We start from the raw sequence: 14,648 nt of genomic DNA, 5'->3' as shown, positions 1-14,648 counted from the left end.
TAATTTCCGTAGCTAGCTTATGCGATTGCGTGATCATAATCCCACGCGTGAGCGAGTATTCCGGGCTGCGTAACTTGTTCCCATACTGCGAACACCGAGTCAGCTCAATCGTTAATAACTTTATGTGGTGTGGATAATGTGTTTGGAATTACATTATTACGCGTTAACTACCGTCATTTACGGGGGCGTCTCGATAATTCGCGTCCACCTAGGCGTTTGTCGTTAATTTAAGCTCGTTTTGTGGACAGAAGACAAAAAAACGAAGATTTCATTGCGTTAACTCTTTGCACTCCGAATTTTATTTCAATTTCGTTAGCAGCAGTTGCCAACGCTTTTATAAATGTTTTATTGGAAATTTACTTTAACTAAAAAATAAGACAATTTAACTAAATAAAGGAAGAAAGAAATTCATTTAAATACCAGTTTTATTCGCACTATTGTTGTATTCTGTAATTCTTCAATGTATGATATATCTCGAAACAATTTCCAGGATAAAATCCTGGTTTTCTTCCGCACGTTTCACAAAAAAGGTGGCACTGGAAGAACGTCGAGTGGGGTTCGACAAAAGAGCTCCTGAGATAAAAACTGATGTCGTATTACACTCGACATAGGAGTGCAAAGGGTTAATCGTGGATCAAATATCTTCGCCGTAGTTTTTTTTATAGCTTATGTTACTGGTAAAATAACTTTAATAATTTCAGCTCGATGTAGATTTGCTAATTCGACGAATCGTTGATTCGTTGACCCTTGATTTATCAAATAACAGAGAGATTGTAAAATATAGGCAAATGTTCTATACGATCACATCGCTATAGAAACTTATTACACTTTTGAGGATCACTTTCTGCATGAACGAGTTTGACTGAACATGAATGACGTTTATATGGCATATGGTAGATCATCGTTAGATCGCGTCCATTATCAGAGAATTTACATGGTCCAAGATAAACATTAGTTGCCTGTTCACGTTCAACAAATATGGCGGTTATCGAACACAGGAGACTACGTAAATTTCCATAGCCTTCATAATGGAGAATTTAGAAGACGGATTAACGCGTTGCGGTTACAATATTTTGATCGGATGTGTGCTTCACATCGTCGATTTGTTTCGGGTTTTCGCTGTGATTGCGCACGACAAGCTTTCTCGAAATTACGTTTATTTGAACGAAGGTAAAATTTCGTTTCTTAATTCGTCGATTTTTATTTATACAAATAGAATCGTGATATTAGGTGTCTACAATATAGAAACACGAATAAATTTCCAGATGAGTTTCAGTCTCTCAGTTACATCCTACTTTGTGCAAAGACAGTGTTATCAGAATTCTCAAATATACTTTTTCCCACTATTTAGTATACATCTAACCCAGTAGACGATTAACTACGAGCAAAATAGTCGAAACTTTGCCAATATTTCGCCACTGCAACCTTAACCTTCCACTTTATCGGACAGAAAAAGGTTTAATTCGTCCGACAGGGATTCCTGCTGGAATTTGGATTACGATTCTTTTCGCGAATATCTCGGTTCGTTTGCAGGGAGTATTCGACACGATCCGGGAAAGAATTCGGGATCGCGTCTCGGCGAAATCGCGCAGCGGAAACGGCTGTAAGATGCATCGGTTGCAGGTGGCAAACCGCCAATAACATCGAAATTTGTTGGCCAGGAAGTCGAGAATCGGATCAGGGACCGTGGAGAGCGTAATTAGTTCCTTGCGATTAGACTCGAGCGTCCGTTCGACAGGCTTCGTGGCTATACAACACGCGTGCCGATGCGCATTCGATTAATATGCAAAGCTGATTCATAGAAGCTTCAGCTGCCACGTACATATTGCAAATTTAGCTTTTTCATGCTGAGCCTGTTGGCTCGAGCTGCAGTAAATTTTGTTTTCAATCGAAGATGAAAGAGAACAATTTGAAATTGCGAACGATTCCGTTCATTTTATTGATTTTGCTTTAGAAACAACTTATCTTGGAAGTATCTTAGACAATTTTTACAAATTTATTTCAAAAATATATTAGAAATCAAGCGGAAGAAATAATTTTGCTAAGAAATTGCTAAAAAATTCGTGTCTTTTTTTTTTTAAGGAAATATGAAAAGTAAATGTCGAATGAAAGTTCGGTAAAAAAATTGATAAACGTTCTTTATACAGAAACTTGTAAAAGCTATTGAATATCCATAAAGGGGATTTATCGAAATTCAGGGCAATACGTTACTTTACTCGTTGCAAGAAAATTCGTTGTTCTCGTCGCGTGACATTAATCTTTCGATTAATTCCGGCGCAGAAAGCATACATTCATTCGTAGAAGGGATTTGCATCTCGAGTATACGGATTTGCCAGAAGAGAAACGTTCGCTGTTTTCTTGGTCGAATGGTCGCGAACCATCGCCGTGTGCTTGCCGATAAATCACATCGTTTGTACGGATCATTTACGAATCGCTCTGAGATCGCTAGTTACACTAACTTGGAAACAACCGGTGCTAGGAATTGCGCGAAACGTGCGACGACACCGAACATATGCTGTTGTAGGTCTTTGTGCACGCGTTTCCAAAACTTTCGCGTTGACAGTGTTCGATATTTGAGAGGCAGAGATCTAAATTAATTAAACAATCGCAGAAACTAGCTTTTCCTCTTCCATCGTCATTTAGTGTTTGAACAAGTACGTGTTATTCAATCGTGCAGTTTTAGTAACCGCTATAGCTCCTTCGAGATTAAAACAGAAAGTTTGTAACGTTGTTGCTAGTCAGAGCTTCACAGAACTTTCAAAGGAACGTGAAAACGATCAAACATAAATCACGTTAGCCAAAGGACCTGGCTGTTACAATACATATTGTACAAGGCTGAGGGACTGTTGTTAATTTTAAAGTTTCCCAAAGTTTTCCCTAGCTTTCTCCCGTTATGTAACTGAAATATATACACCGTTTCGTCTAGGTTTACAGAATTCGTTATACGTAGAGTACAGGAAATCAACAAAATTCGAATGAATTTCGTACATCGGAATTCACTCAAGTAGAAACAGCTTTGAACAGGCATATGCGGAATAAATCATTTAAAACAACCAATTTCATAATGTTATGTAGTATCTCGAAATTTCGTTTATGGATCGTTCGAATTAATATACAACTTCCGAACGAATAAATTGCGTTATGAATTCTAATTAGCGGGTCAAACAGTCGTATCGTTTTTTAATATTTTATCGTGTCTGTAATAACGTTTCTTTATTTATCGCGATAGTATGTTTCATCACGTCTCATTACGTCTCAACGTGCTACGGTTGTATTTTTCTTAGACTTTCGATATCATTGGAAGATCTACCATGTCTTCCATCGAAGGCTTAGATGTGGCATCAACGTGAACGAAGCTTCGCCGTGAAAAATTATTTCGTGTCTTAATCGATATTTCTGAACTATTATAGATCGCACGAGATAATAGTTCTGCGGTATAATCACTTCGTTCTTCTGATCAAAATCCATCAACTTTCTTCGGTTAAAGCGATACGAAGAGCCATGTTTCTTGGTTTCTCGAGCTCCAAACGACTACTTAACCAAAGAGTCCGCAGAAATCGTGCAAGTAAGCGAAGTTTCCTGTTCTTTTAATAGCCACCATCGATATAAAAGATAACAGATACCAATACGAGAAAAATTCACGTTTTAAAACTACAAATTAATCTTCAGACAATATCTTTCTGTCGAGATATTATACGATACGAAACCACTGAAAACGTCGCGCTCATTTGCTATTTCCAGTAGAAAATTTCGATTTTCAAGATACGAAAATCGGATTTTCAAGGCAAGCTGTTAAAACACCGCATCATCAAACACAATTTATCCGCGTGCGATTTCCTCGAGAGAGTAGAATTTGTTCCGTTTCATCTGAGCATCCTCGAACGTTCGAACGTAAACGTTTCAAACAATCGTGGCTCGTGACGTGAAAATCGTGGCAAAGTGAGAGGCGATATACTCTCAGCCGATCCGGAACGTAGTGGATGCTTGTTCGCGGGCCTCGTCCCAACCCTTTGTCATGCTAATGTTCAATCAAATGCACTTTCCACGAAGAGGGTGGTGTCACTTTGCTCGGCCTTAACGCCAGTCCTTGCGCATGCATTCGCTCCGTATTTATCCGGTAAATGAAATTCACGATGCCGGTGGCTGGGCCGCTCGGAATTTACAGCGGCATAATATTATGGAAATTTCATTCATAGACGTCGCAATAATGCCTAAGAGTGCCTAAAGAGCTACATTTTTGCCCGTGATAATAAGCTCTTCACTAGGATGGAAATTGTTGTTGTCGAAGAAAAAGCTTGGATGCCGCCTCCAGTTTTCTTCGCTGATATTTATTAAAATATGCTCTTCAATTAGCGCCAGATAATACGACACCTTTCGCCATCGATTTCAATAATAATTTTCCTTGTGTATTTACTTGGATCGACGATGATAACGCTTTTTAATAGTACATCCTTGCTCAAAAATATTCGGCCACTTGCTCGTAATTACTTTTGATGGACTGCGCATTAAGAGCTCCTCGCGAAATTTAAAAAAAGGACGAAAGGACAATGTATTCCTATAGCAGTAGCATTTTATCGAATCGTATATGCCTCGTCGATATTTTTAAAATTTTGAGGATAAAAAGCGTATGTTTAACTGCAAGATCAAATATACAGATAATTTTGGCAACGTTGACTGACGTTCTACTGAATTTAAAGCCGCTTCTCTGCAAAAATAGGAAATGCGACTTATTCTGTAGTTTTCCTCTGTAATCTTCGCATAAAATCGATTTTACAAACGATATACAGATTATTCGTATTCCTCTTGTTCTTAAATATTACTTGCGATAGAATATGGAAAATAAATAACGCGTATAACCAGAATGAATGGTAATTAAGGTGAAATATATTCCTTGAAAAATATCGCGCGCTGATTTTGTCGTCGAAATAGCGCAGAGTATCGTCGATGGAATTTCAGACGATTCGCTGCAGCTGTTAAAATTCTGAGTACATAATATCGACCTTTCCGAGACTGTAACACGTTTCGACTGAACTCGACCATGCTCCCTGACCTATCTCGTCTAGCAAACTTTCAGTCGGCGTTAAACTAGAAAGAAAGCTTGCGCACGAGAGACCGAACTTGCTCGATGATTAATTACGGAACAAAAGCAACCCGAAGTCCGAGAAAGAAAACGGGTTAAGAATGAAGGATGGCGCGTTCTGATAAATTGACTTCTGTCAAAATATTATCCCTAAAACTTTTTCTCAACTTGAAACTTTCGGCAAGCGGAGGGAATCCAAGCTGCTGCATTTGCAACGTCGTACAAATTTATAGATTCGAACAGTTTTGCACGATACCTGAGAATTCTTAAACAGTTAGAAATATTTTACTGGGTAGATTTTTTCGCACAGGTAGCTAAAGATAGGAACGAGTTGTGTTAGACATAATTTGTGTGCACTCCATCTAATAAAATTACGTTATTTCACAAAAAAAATGTCACGAGTCAAAAGCTATCTTCATTCCATTAAAGATGGAAACGAAACTTCGCTATAATAATACAGACTTCGTCTTCCGCAGAGAACACGGGTAAAAGAAAAGTATCAAATATAACGTTCAAACACCACAAACATAACTAAATATCGGACTAAGGGAAACCCTTCATTAGGGATGAACGAAGCACTGAGAAGCGTGTTGCGCTGGAAGACAACGTGAACGTTAATTCTATTTAAGTTAGCTCGAAAAGCCTTGTTTGTCTTAACTTTGTTTTCATCCGTAGCTAGCTTAGATCAAATCGCTTTTCTCGCAATCCCGTAAAACAATTACCAAACCTGTTTAACGTCGACAAGAAATAGCACCGCCGGTATTCGTCAAGTTTCCATGGGAGTACCGGCGTTTCTCGTTTCGTCGAAAAGTCTGTTCGGGTTTCGGGCTTAAACCGACCGACGGATGAGTGAGATGCCGCGGGAAAGCGACAACAATGACGGAGAACGCGTTGGCGGAAGGACAAAGAAGCGATGGTCCGATAACAATGACAGGGAAACGGGAAAACGAGGCGAGCGCCAGGCGCAGATACCGCGAGATTCGATCTTTCTTATTCAGATTTCCTGCGGCAATTCTTCTTCCGTTTCCTCGCGAGACTAACTCGTAATTACTTGCCGAATGTGAATAGGCACTAGGTTCGGATTTCAGACTTTCAAAGAGACCCATCAGTTATGTTCAGATAGAACGTTTCAACATAGAAGTTGGAGAAAGTTAACGAGGTGCGAAACAACCGAGTGTTTCCATTCCCTTTCCTTTTTTTCTTTTCTACTATTACGTGTTACCTTTTCCTTCTACAAGGATTTAACATCGATTTTCAGGCTATCAGAGACGAAAATTTATACACAACACGATAAGGGAGCCATATAATTTATTTACGGAAAATAAATTCTTACTCTGTTTCGTAATCGATAAATTCATCGTGGCAATTTTAAGGAAAGTAAACCCTTGATAGAAATATTTGGAACGTGAAACGTTAGAAAATTTAAAGGGTAAAGAGGAAATATGTTACCGCGAAATTATGGGTTCTTCGCGTAATTGACGTTCTTTTTGTGCTTTACTCTTCGAGAAAGTGTTCAAAGCTCCACGTTTTCTTCGAGCTACCTCGAAAAGGATTGCCACGAGCTTCCGCTGCACTTGTGACGGAAATTGGGCTGGTATACGTCGATATATAATAATTGGGCACAATCAAGCGTATCAGTTCAAGACGTGCAACACGGAGAAGTCTTTCCTCTGCTAAAGGAGGCTTCAAAAAGCGAGTCGCGTTCGTTCTTCGAATTCTTAATGAGCTTCCACTTCGTATAGAATCGCGATTCCAGATACAGAAAGTTGGCAATGCTCGAAGAAAACTTACGTGATTTTCGGTATTCTGTCGCCAATGCGTGAATCTGACGGTGGCTACCGTTAATTCTGACGTTTATAAAATAGCTTTAAAGCTCTCTGCGCAAGACGCGTTATACCTTCTTCTTTCGTGTTCAACCATATAATAAAGAAGACATTGGGTGAAAAATAAAGAAAAGGTGAAACGCGTTGTGGCAGACTGTTCCGGAGTCTCGAAGACACATTCGCGTTTCGTTAAAATTACACTAGACGGAAGCAATTTTTAATAAGTCCCACCTTCGTCCCAGAGAGCGCAGTTCTGACATACATAGTCTGTCAAACGAGCCGCAGTTATGTTTTAATTGCGCCGTTCCGACCATTTCCCGACTCTATATACCTTGTTCTTTGCCAACGAGCGAACATCCACGCGACTCTGAAATCACAGACACGGCCCGTGTCACGGGCACACACCAACGCATTCCTCGCGTTCTCAAAGGGATTTGATTATGCAACGTTTCGCGTTTTGTTCCTCTCTGTGGCGAAAAGCTTTCAGGCCACTTTCTACGCGTCGGCTTTTTTTTGTCGTCCCTTCTTTTTCGAGAATTACACGTACATAGGTAGAAGGAAAAACGTTCTTTAATAAATCAAGACGGCACTGCAAGGAGCTGGATTTATTGTCCGTGTCAGATTTAGGAAGTGCCTGCAACCGGAGACCGTTCGATTTTCTTCTACTCTTGTTCTTTTTTTTGTCACAGTTCCCTCGTCTCGTTCGTTCGCGATCACAGTGAAATAAGTTAGTCGCGAAGATTAATCGGTTTCAGCCTCGAATGAGTTGGGACGCGTTTTCTATTAAGTTTGGTCGATTACATTTTTTGCTCGTAACGAATTTAGTGCGCGTGATTGATCGAATTGAAAAATTGAATGAAAATATGCTTCACACGTGATGGGAACACTTGTTAGGAATGTAATAAAACGAGTTTTCTTCGTCGATAGTTTTTTAGTCCTGCAGCTTCCTTGTAGCGATAAATCGAGTTTCGATTAATTTTATTATTCGCTACAAAGTCGTATCGGTTAATTGGTTACTTATTACTGAAAGATCTGGAATAATTACGAAGCCTTTAATATGCCATTGACGAACTTAATTCACGTAAAATGCTTATTTTAATAATTTGTTTGTAAATCGAATAGCGTATTAAGTTTAGAAAATATCCTACCAAATAATGGGATCCTTATAAGCAGAAGCGAATATAATAAATAAAAAAACAGCACGCTATGAAATTTGGAAAATATCTCGTAACCCAGTATCGATGTTTACCTACTTTCTTTTTAGTTACTCTTTACACTTTCATTATATTACTGTTAAATACATTATATTACATTATATATATATATATATATATATATATATATATATATATATATATATATATATTACATTATATATTACATTATATTACATCATAATACATTATATTACGTGATTTGTGTTTTTATCCATACACGTAAAGGACATCTTTGAAAGCTCGCGAATCGCAAAACCTTGTACAATTTTTATCTCCTATGAGGCAAGTTTACGATTTAATTACTAGAATCTTTGCTGCAGATAAGAAAGTTAAGACGCTGAAAATTTATCAGAAAATCAGTTTAATCGTTCAAGTTGCTTCTTATCTTTACCTGGTTCCTTATGCTACTTTCCGGAACTTTACCGCCAAGCTCTTCCGCGATTCAATTGTTACTTTCCGTATTCGTATCTACTGCATCGCGTCCTTATACGTGCACTATCAGTTGCGTATCCTGCGCTGCCATGTTTCGAAACTGTTTAACTACGAAACTCAAAGTTAGAAGATTAAAATTTCGTTTGATCGCTTTACAGCAGGCAATTAGCAAATTCTGTGGACGCAATCCAGGGTTCTCGATCTACAGTCTTAAGTTCCGAGACACGAAATTTCGCTTAAGAATTTTCCGATGTAGAATCGCACAGACCAATATCGGAATTAGACAGACGTTCGACTGCAATACGTTTCATAGCTGGCGTCAGGTCACGTTCTTTACCTCGTTCAATCGTATCGCGGAAATTGACAAGAAATTAGAGGATTGTAACATCGCCTTCCCAGCATCTCGATGCATGCACAGTCCGACTAATCGGAATTTCTAAGGAGAATCTTATTTCTGAACCGGGTTCGAACGGAATTCGTTTTACATCGAGTCTACCTGGGCTAACGGCGATGATGAAACTCGGATGGAATGGAATTTCTATGATATTACACTCTCTCTCGTCCTCCTTCGACCAATGGTCTATAGTACTGGTATTAGGTAAGAGTAGATGCACGCCGGTGCAATATCTCGAATAACTTGATATTATCAACATGTTTGGGAAATTCGACGAATTACAGGCATTTGGGATATTTCGCATCAGTATTTACAGATGAAAGCTACGCCCCTGATAACTAGACGTTTCATGTTCGTTTTTCATCATTAAAAGCGAAAGGCTAAAATTTTTATGTCCAATCGAAGCTTCGGATGCAGGAATCATGCCGCTGTAATTTTACTAATTTAACACGAAATAAAAAAAACTGCTTAAAATATTTCTTCTTGTCAATATATTAATCGTGACCTTCTTGTTAAATGCATTCTATTTTGTAGCAAACAAATTTTCAATTTTTAGTACTTATACATCGCGATAAATAAATCTTGCAACTGTCTGGTTCTTGAATCAAATTTGATTAATTTACTGTTTTCTATTGTAGGTTTAGTTGAAAAAAAGATATATTTTTGCGAACAAATCATTTTAGTTGATACTTTGAATATTACAAATACGAAAACAGTTAAGGTTATAGGAATATTTTAGAAAAATGCTGTTGCTACTGGTATTATTCAATTATATTTCCATCTTTTGGCGATTATTTCGGCATATTTTCGTAATACCACTTGTCGCTAGGAGGTAAGTACATTTCGTTCGACCAGGGTCATTATATCGTGAAATGTCGCGTCTTTCGTAGGAAGCAGTTCGGAATACAGTTGTCGAGAAGAACGAGGAAATGCTGGTTCATTGTTCTCAAAAGTAGAAACTCTGCTAAACCGATCCTGAGGCATTCTGCGAACACATATCGGTCCCAGGAAAACCTTCGCTACGAAAAGATAAACGATACCTGTTTCGAGATATAGAACTGTCCTTTACTTAAACCAACAACATCGTTTTAAAAAGAATTGTTCGAATATTTTTTTATCGTCTCCGGTGAGCATTCGTAGAACCAAATTAATGCAAGAATCAGACAATTTCTAAGCCTAATAATGGCTTTCTTGCACCAAAATTATAACGAACGCTACATCGCCGAAGGTACAGGTAGCTTCATTTTCACAACGCGAAAGGAAATTGTAAAAGGTGCATAGGTGTTGCACAGTAACGTGGGCTCATCTTTTTTTTTTCGAACGTACATTAAAATCTGGAAAAAATGCCTGCAACCCTTGAATTTTCCTTAAAATTCCACGTTTTACAACTTTTTTACTACTCTATCGCAAACTGCTTCTATGCCCGCAACTAATTTACCAACTGTTCGTCAACGCGTCGAAATTTTATTGAAAACACGCCGCCTCTAATAACTGCGCTGTTTGAAACTCTGTGAAACGCCTGTGGCTCGATCTCGATCGAATAAAAATCACGTCACCGCAGAGACGGCGTGTCCATCGGCACGCGCGTCCCCAAATGGGATCGTGGACCGGAGACGAAGCATTTTCACGGTGTTTTCCCAGAACGGACGATGTTCGGAAAATTATATACCGGTCTAGGCTCACGGGACACGCGGCATGCAGACCACGTTCGTATTTGTGTGTATACACGGGCTTGTGTGTATAGCAGCAATTGTGTACGGGGAATAACGTCGACGAGAGTCCGAATCCCTGCCAACATCGATCTTGTCCTGTCGTTGCCTGCGATGCGTCCAATGAAAATTGAATTTCCCCGCCTTCTGTTCGAAACCTCATTCTCAGAACGCTTCATCGTCGCATTTATATCGTTACGTGCGCAAGAAGTTAATCTTGTTCGCAGTATGGGTTCTAAACGATTCTTCTTGCTTTACGCAAATGGTTTGTCAATGACTGTTACAAGCGTATTTGAAATGATTATCTCGGTTGAAGAGTTTTTGGAACAGACAAATTATTTTTCCGATACTTTGTTAAATAAATTTCTACGATTAATTACTTACTGTACATTGTTACATTTCGTGTACGTGTTTAGGATGTTTGTAGCATATGCAACTTACAGTTCTTTTTTTACAGTTTATAAGCGTTACGCATTTCGGAAAAGAGAATCGTCTATTTAACAGCGTAATCTCGATCCCTTTATCGTTTCCGTATCTTGTTTTATCACACGGACTTGGACAACGATGTCTTTTCTCGTAAGTACATTAGTATTTTATATTAAAACTTTTAAAGTCCTCTTTGTATGCTTCCACATGATATATACAGGGTGGTTGGTAACTGGTGGTACAAGCGGAAAGGAGGTGATTCTACGTGAAAAAAGAAGTCGAAAATATAGAATAAAATTTTTTCGTTTGAGGCTTTGTTTTCGAGAAAATCGACTTTGAATTTCCGCTCGGTACGCGTGCGGTACGTTATAACGGATCTCACTGTAGATCGTTGTCTCGATGGAAAAATTAAAAAAAAATAATGTTTATTCTATATCTTCGACTTCTTTTTTCGCGTAGAATCACCCCCTTTCCGCTTGTACCACCAGTTACCAACCACCCTGTATATATGTTCTTTTCATTCCATAAATCGATATTAAAGCTCGCGTACTCGAAACTCGAACACTTTCTTCTTCTTCAAGCTACTTTTAACGATCTCACTGACAATTTGACAATTTATCGTACGTTACCATCGATCATTTGGTAAATCGCAGTAAGACTCGCGTGTAAAGTACAATAAACAAGAAAACGTGTCGAAGTCCATACGCAACGTCTCTCGCCATAAATCTAAATATTGGAAGCACAAGCATCGGATTATTTCACGTAAAAAGCGTCTCGCTCCATTCGAAAAGGCAGCGAAAGTTATTGCGCGTCGATATTAAAGAATTAAGAATTAATTCGACGGCTGGGAAAAACGAGCACAACGTGTAGGCGAAACGAGCGTAGAATTTTATTTGGTGCATATAGTTATGAAACGGTTGTTTGAAATCAATATTTCTAACGGATCGTTTTTTATTTTCACTGGATGCACTGGCAGACGTCGTTCGACCTCTCAATTACGCGTTCTATCGGAAAGGTGAACGATAAAATGTGACGATTATTCTTGTTAGACCACTTCGATGCTCGACGTGTTTCAACAAACTAACACGACAGGTCGAAAGTTTATCACGCGTATAGCCATTGTATCGAATGATTTATCCATTAAACGAAGCATCGGGACGATTCGATGAAAGTACCTTTATTAGCGAGTTTGGAAAGGAAATCAACTTCGCACGAAGATTGTTTCAGTTTTTTTCATTATTTTTAATTAATTAAAACGTTAATTGTTGCTTCCCCGCGATAACTTTTATTCTACGATATTTTCCACTTCAATCTGTTTCACAGTCACTAAGCACATTATCGTATTATCTAGAACGTACCGTACTGTTTGAATGGTTCCTTGAATGAACTACTCAAGTGAAACTATGATAATAAAGAAAGACGTAATATTTTCAACTGCAGCTTTCCTTCATATTCTTTTATGTTTGCGTTTACGCGGATGCACAGGTGCAAAGAACATTTGTAGCTTCCTTTTACAGACACTACACTTCTCAACGTTTTCAGGCAATTTCTTGTTTCTTACACGAAAACGCACGAATGGCGTCTATAAAGAGGTAGCGTAAATTCTAAGGAAAATGACACCGAACGATAGTTTTATCCACGATAGCAAATCTCAAATCTGATTATCCATTTTCAACGAAGATTCTATCAGAAATAAAGATTCGTTAGGAAATAGGATTAAAGAAATTCGTTTCTCGACACAGTTGATAGAACTTCGTGCCGGGAAACTGTAATTTATTTCTGGGTTACCTAATAGTTAACTATAAGTCTGCGACCACAGAGCCAGCCGACCATCCCAGAAGACGTATTTCAAAGTCAACAGTTGCAGCCTCATCAAGCATAGATAGACCGTGGCGAACTTCAGCGTAGACGCGTGCATAATGCACGGAGTATTGTGCAGATTTTCCCCGCTGTAATTCGCGAGATGCACCGTATCCAAAATTGAGATCAGGTGACGTTCCCGACGGGAACATGCTCGACTGGCAACCGTATGGCAAACGAAAATACCGACGGAACACGGTCCCTTCATAGATATTGCCATTTTACGAGGGAACCTATCTCTGTCACTGACGTCGAAAGAATACGAAACATGTTGTTTGTAGAACACTTTCGCGGGAATAGAATTAGCAGGAAAGACAATAGTCGATAAATAGTCGATAGTTATCAATCCAGTGAAAAATTTGTTGTCAGGAACTGTAAAAAATATTTGCTGCATATCCATTGTTGTACGCGTTTCAGCTTTTCTTCGATATTTATCTTCGACGTTATATCATTAAACGAGAAGAGCTAAATGAGCCAAACTTGCAACTGCGTTAGAATTTTACAAAAGATTGGAAATTTTTGAACTACGAGAACGACCGAATTCGCAATTTAAAAATTATGATTTTTTAAACAGTGATTAGCTTTTTAATAATTTGTACACAAATTAGTAATTCTTTTTACTTATCCTGTGTTTTATTCTTATCGACTTCGTAATCAGAAATATAACGATACTTCTCTAATAAATTACTGCATAGAATTCGGTAATATGTATAGATTGGTGTTAATTGTACGTTTTCATTTGCATTAATTACCGAGAATTACTGCATTATTGATTTTGAAATCATTATAAAACACAGACACGTTATCAATCGTCGATTTAAAGTATCGTCAAATTTTTTGAATTTCCCATTCCTCTTTTTCCTAAATGTAACATAATGAACGTATTAAAAGCGATCCAGATCCTTGTAAATGAGAAAATATGCATCAAATTACACGTGTAATTCGGTTCGTGGAAATTAAACATTAAATTTCGTACCCGGGAAACTGAATATACGGAATACAAATTTGCGATGCAAATTTGACAAATTCTAGTTGCAATACGCTACACCCTTATATATTTAGTATTTGTCGTACAAGAGAAAACTTTGTGTGCAAGTAAATCATACATAACGTGAACGTACTTTTCGTTGATACTACAATGCGAATTTAGAGAGCGAAATCGTATCTTGGAAAACATGTAGAATTTTCTTCTTCCTCGAATTATCTCGAAAATAATGAGAAATATCGAAAAAAGAAACTTGAGAAGGAGTTGCGTGTCTTGTTTTTTTTTTAAACTACGACAGTGTAGAGAATTAAAAGAAAAAGATCAAGGCATCCAAAGTATTGAACTTTTTGAATTTCCAGGTTCTGCAATTTCCTCCGTTAGTAGGCATTTATTAAAAATAAACCAGAGAATAAATAAACAATTATGACGGCAATATACGTGAAATATTCGATCGATTTCGATGAATACTTTGATCGAATTTATCGGCATATTTAAGACTATAGCATCCCATTAAATTTCCCTTAAATTTGATGTTCGAGTTGCATTTAATGCACGAGGTATCCTAGAATAAATCTACAAGAGTAAATTTGAAACCTGAACGACCATTATAAACTACTACACCGTAACTACCCTATAATACGAAGTAATATTCATCCATAATCGGCAAGAAGCCGTCGTAATTTTCGTTCAGTCTGCAAACAAAAGCAATTAGATCGAAACGT

The 14,648-nt window shown here is 38.1% G+C and overlaps 1 protein-coding gene across 4 annotated transcripts in view; it reads right to left on the bottom strand.

Moving 5' to 3' along the window:
• LOC126868934 (neuronal acetylcholine receptor subunit alpha-7) overlaps nucleotides 1-14,648 on the bottom strand; it is a 268,344-nt gene that overhangs the window by 76,914 nt on the left and 176,782 nt on the right. The window lies entirely within an intron of this gene.

Source organism: Bombus huntii, chromosome 8 (genome assembly GCF_024542735.1).
Source record: "Bombus huntii isolate Logan2020A chromosome 8, iyBomHunt1.1, whole genome shotgun sequence".
Taxonomy (NCBI): domain Eukaryota; kingdom Metazoa; phylum Arthropoda; class Insecta; order Hymenoptera; family Apidae; genus Bombus; species Bombus huntii.
The sequence above is the reverse complement of the archived record's forward strand: the minus strand, read 5'-3'. Positions and strand labels throughout refer to the sequence as shown.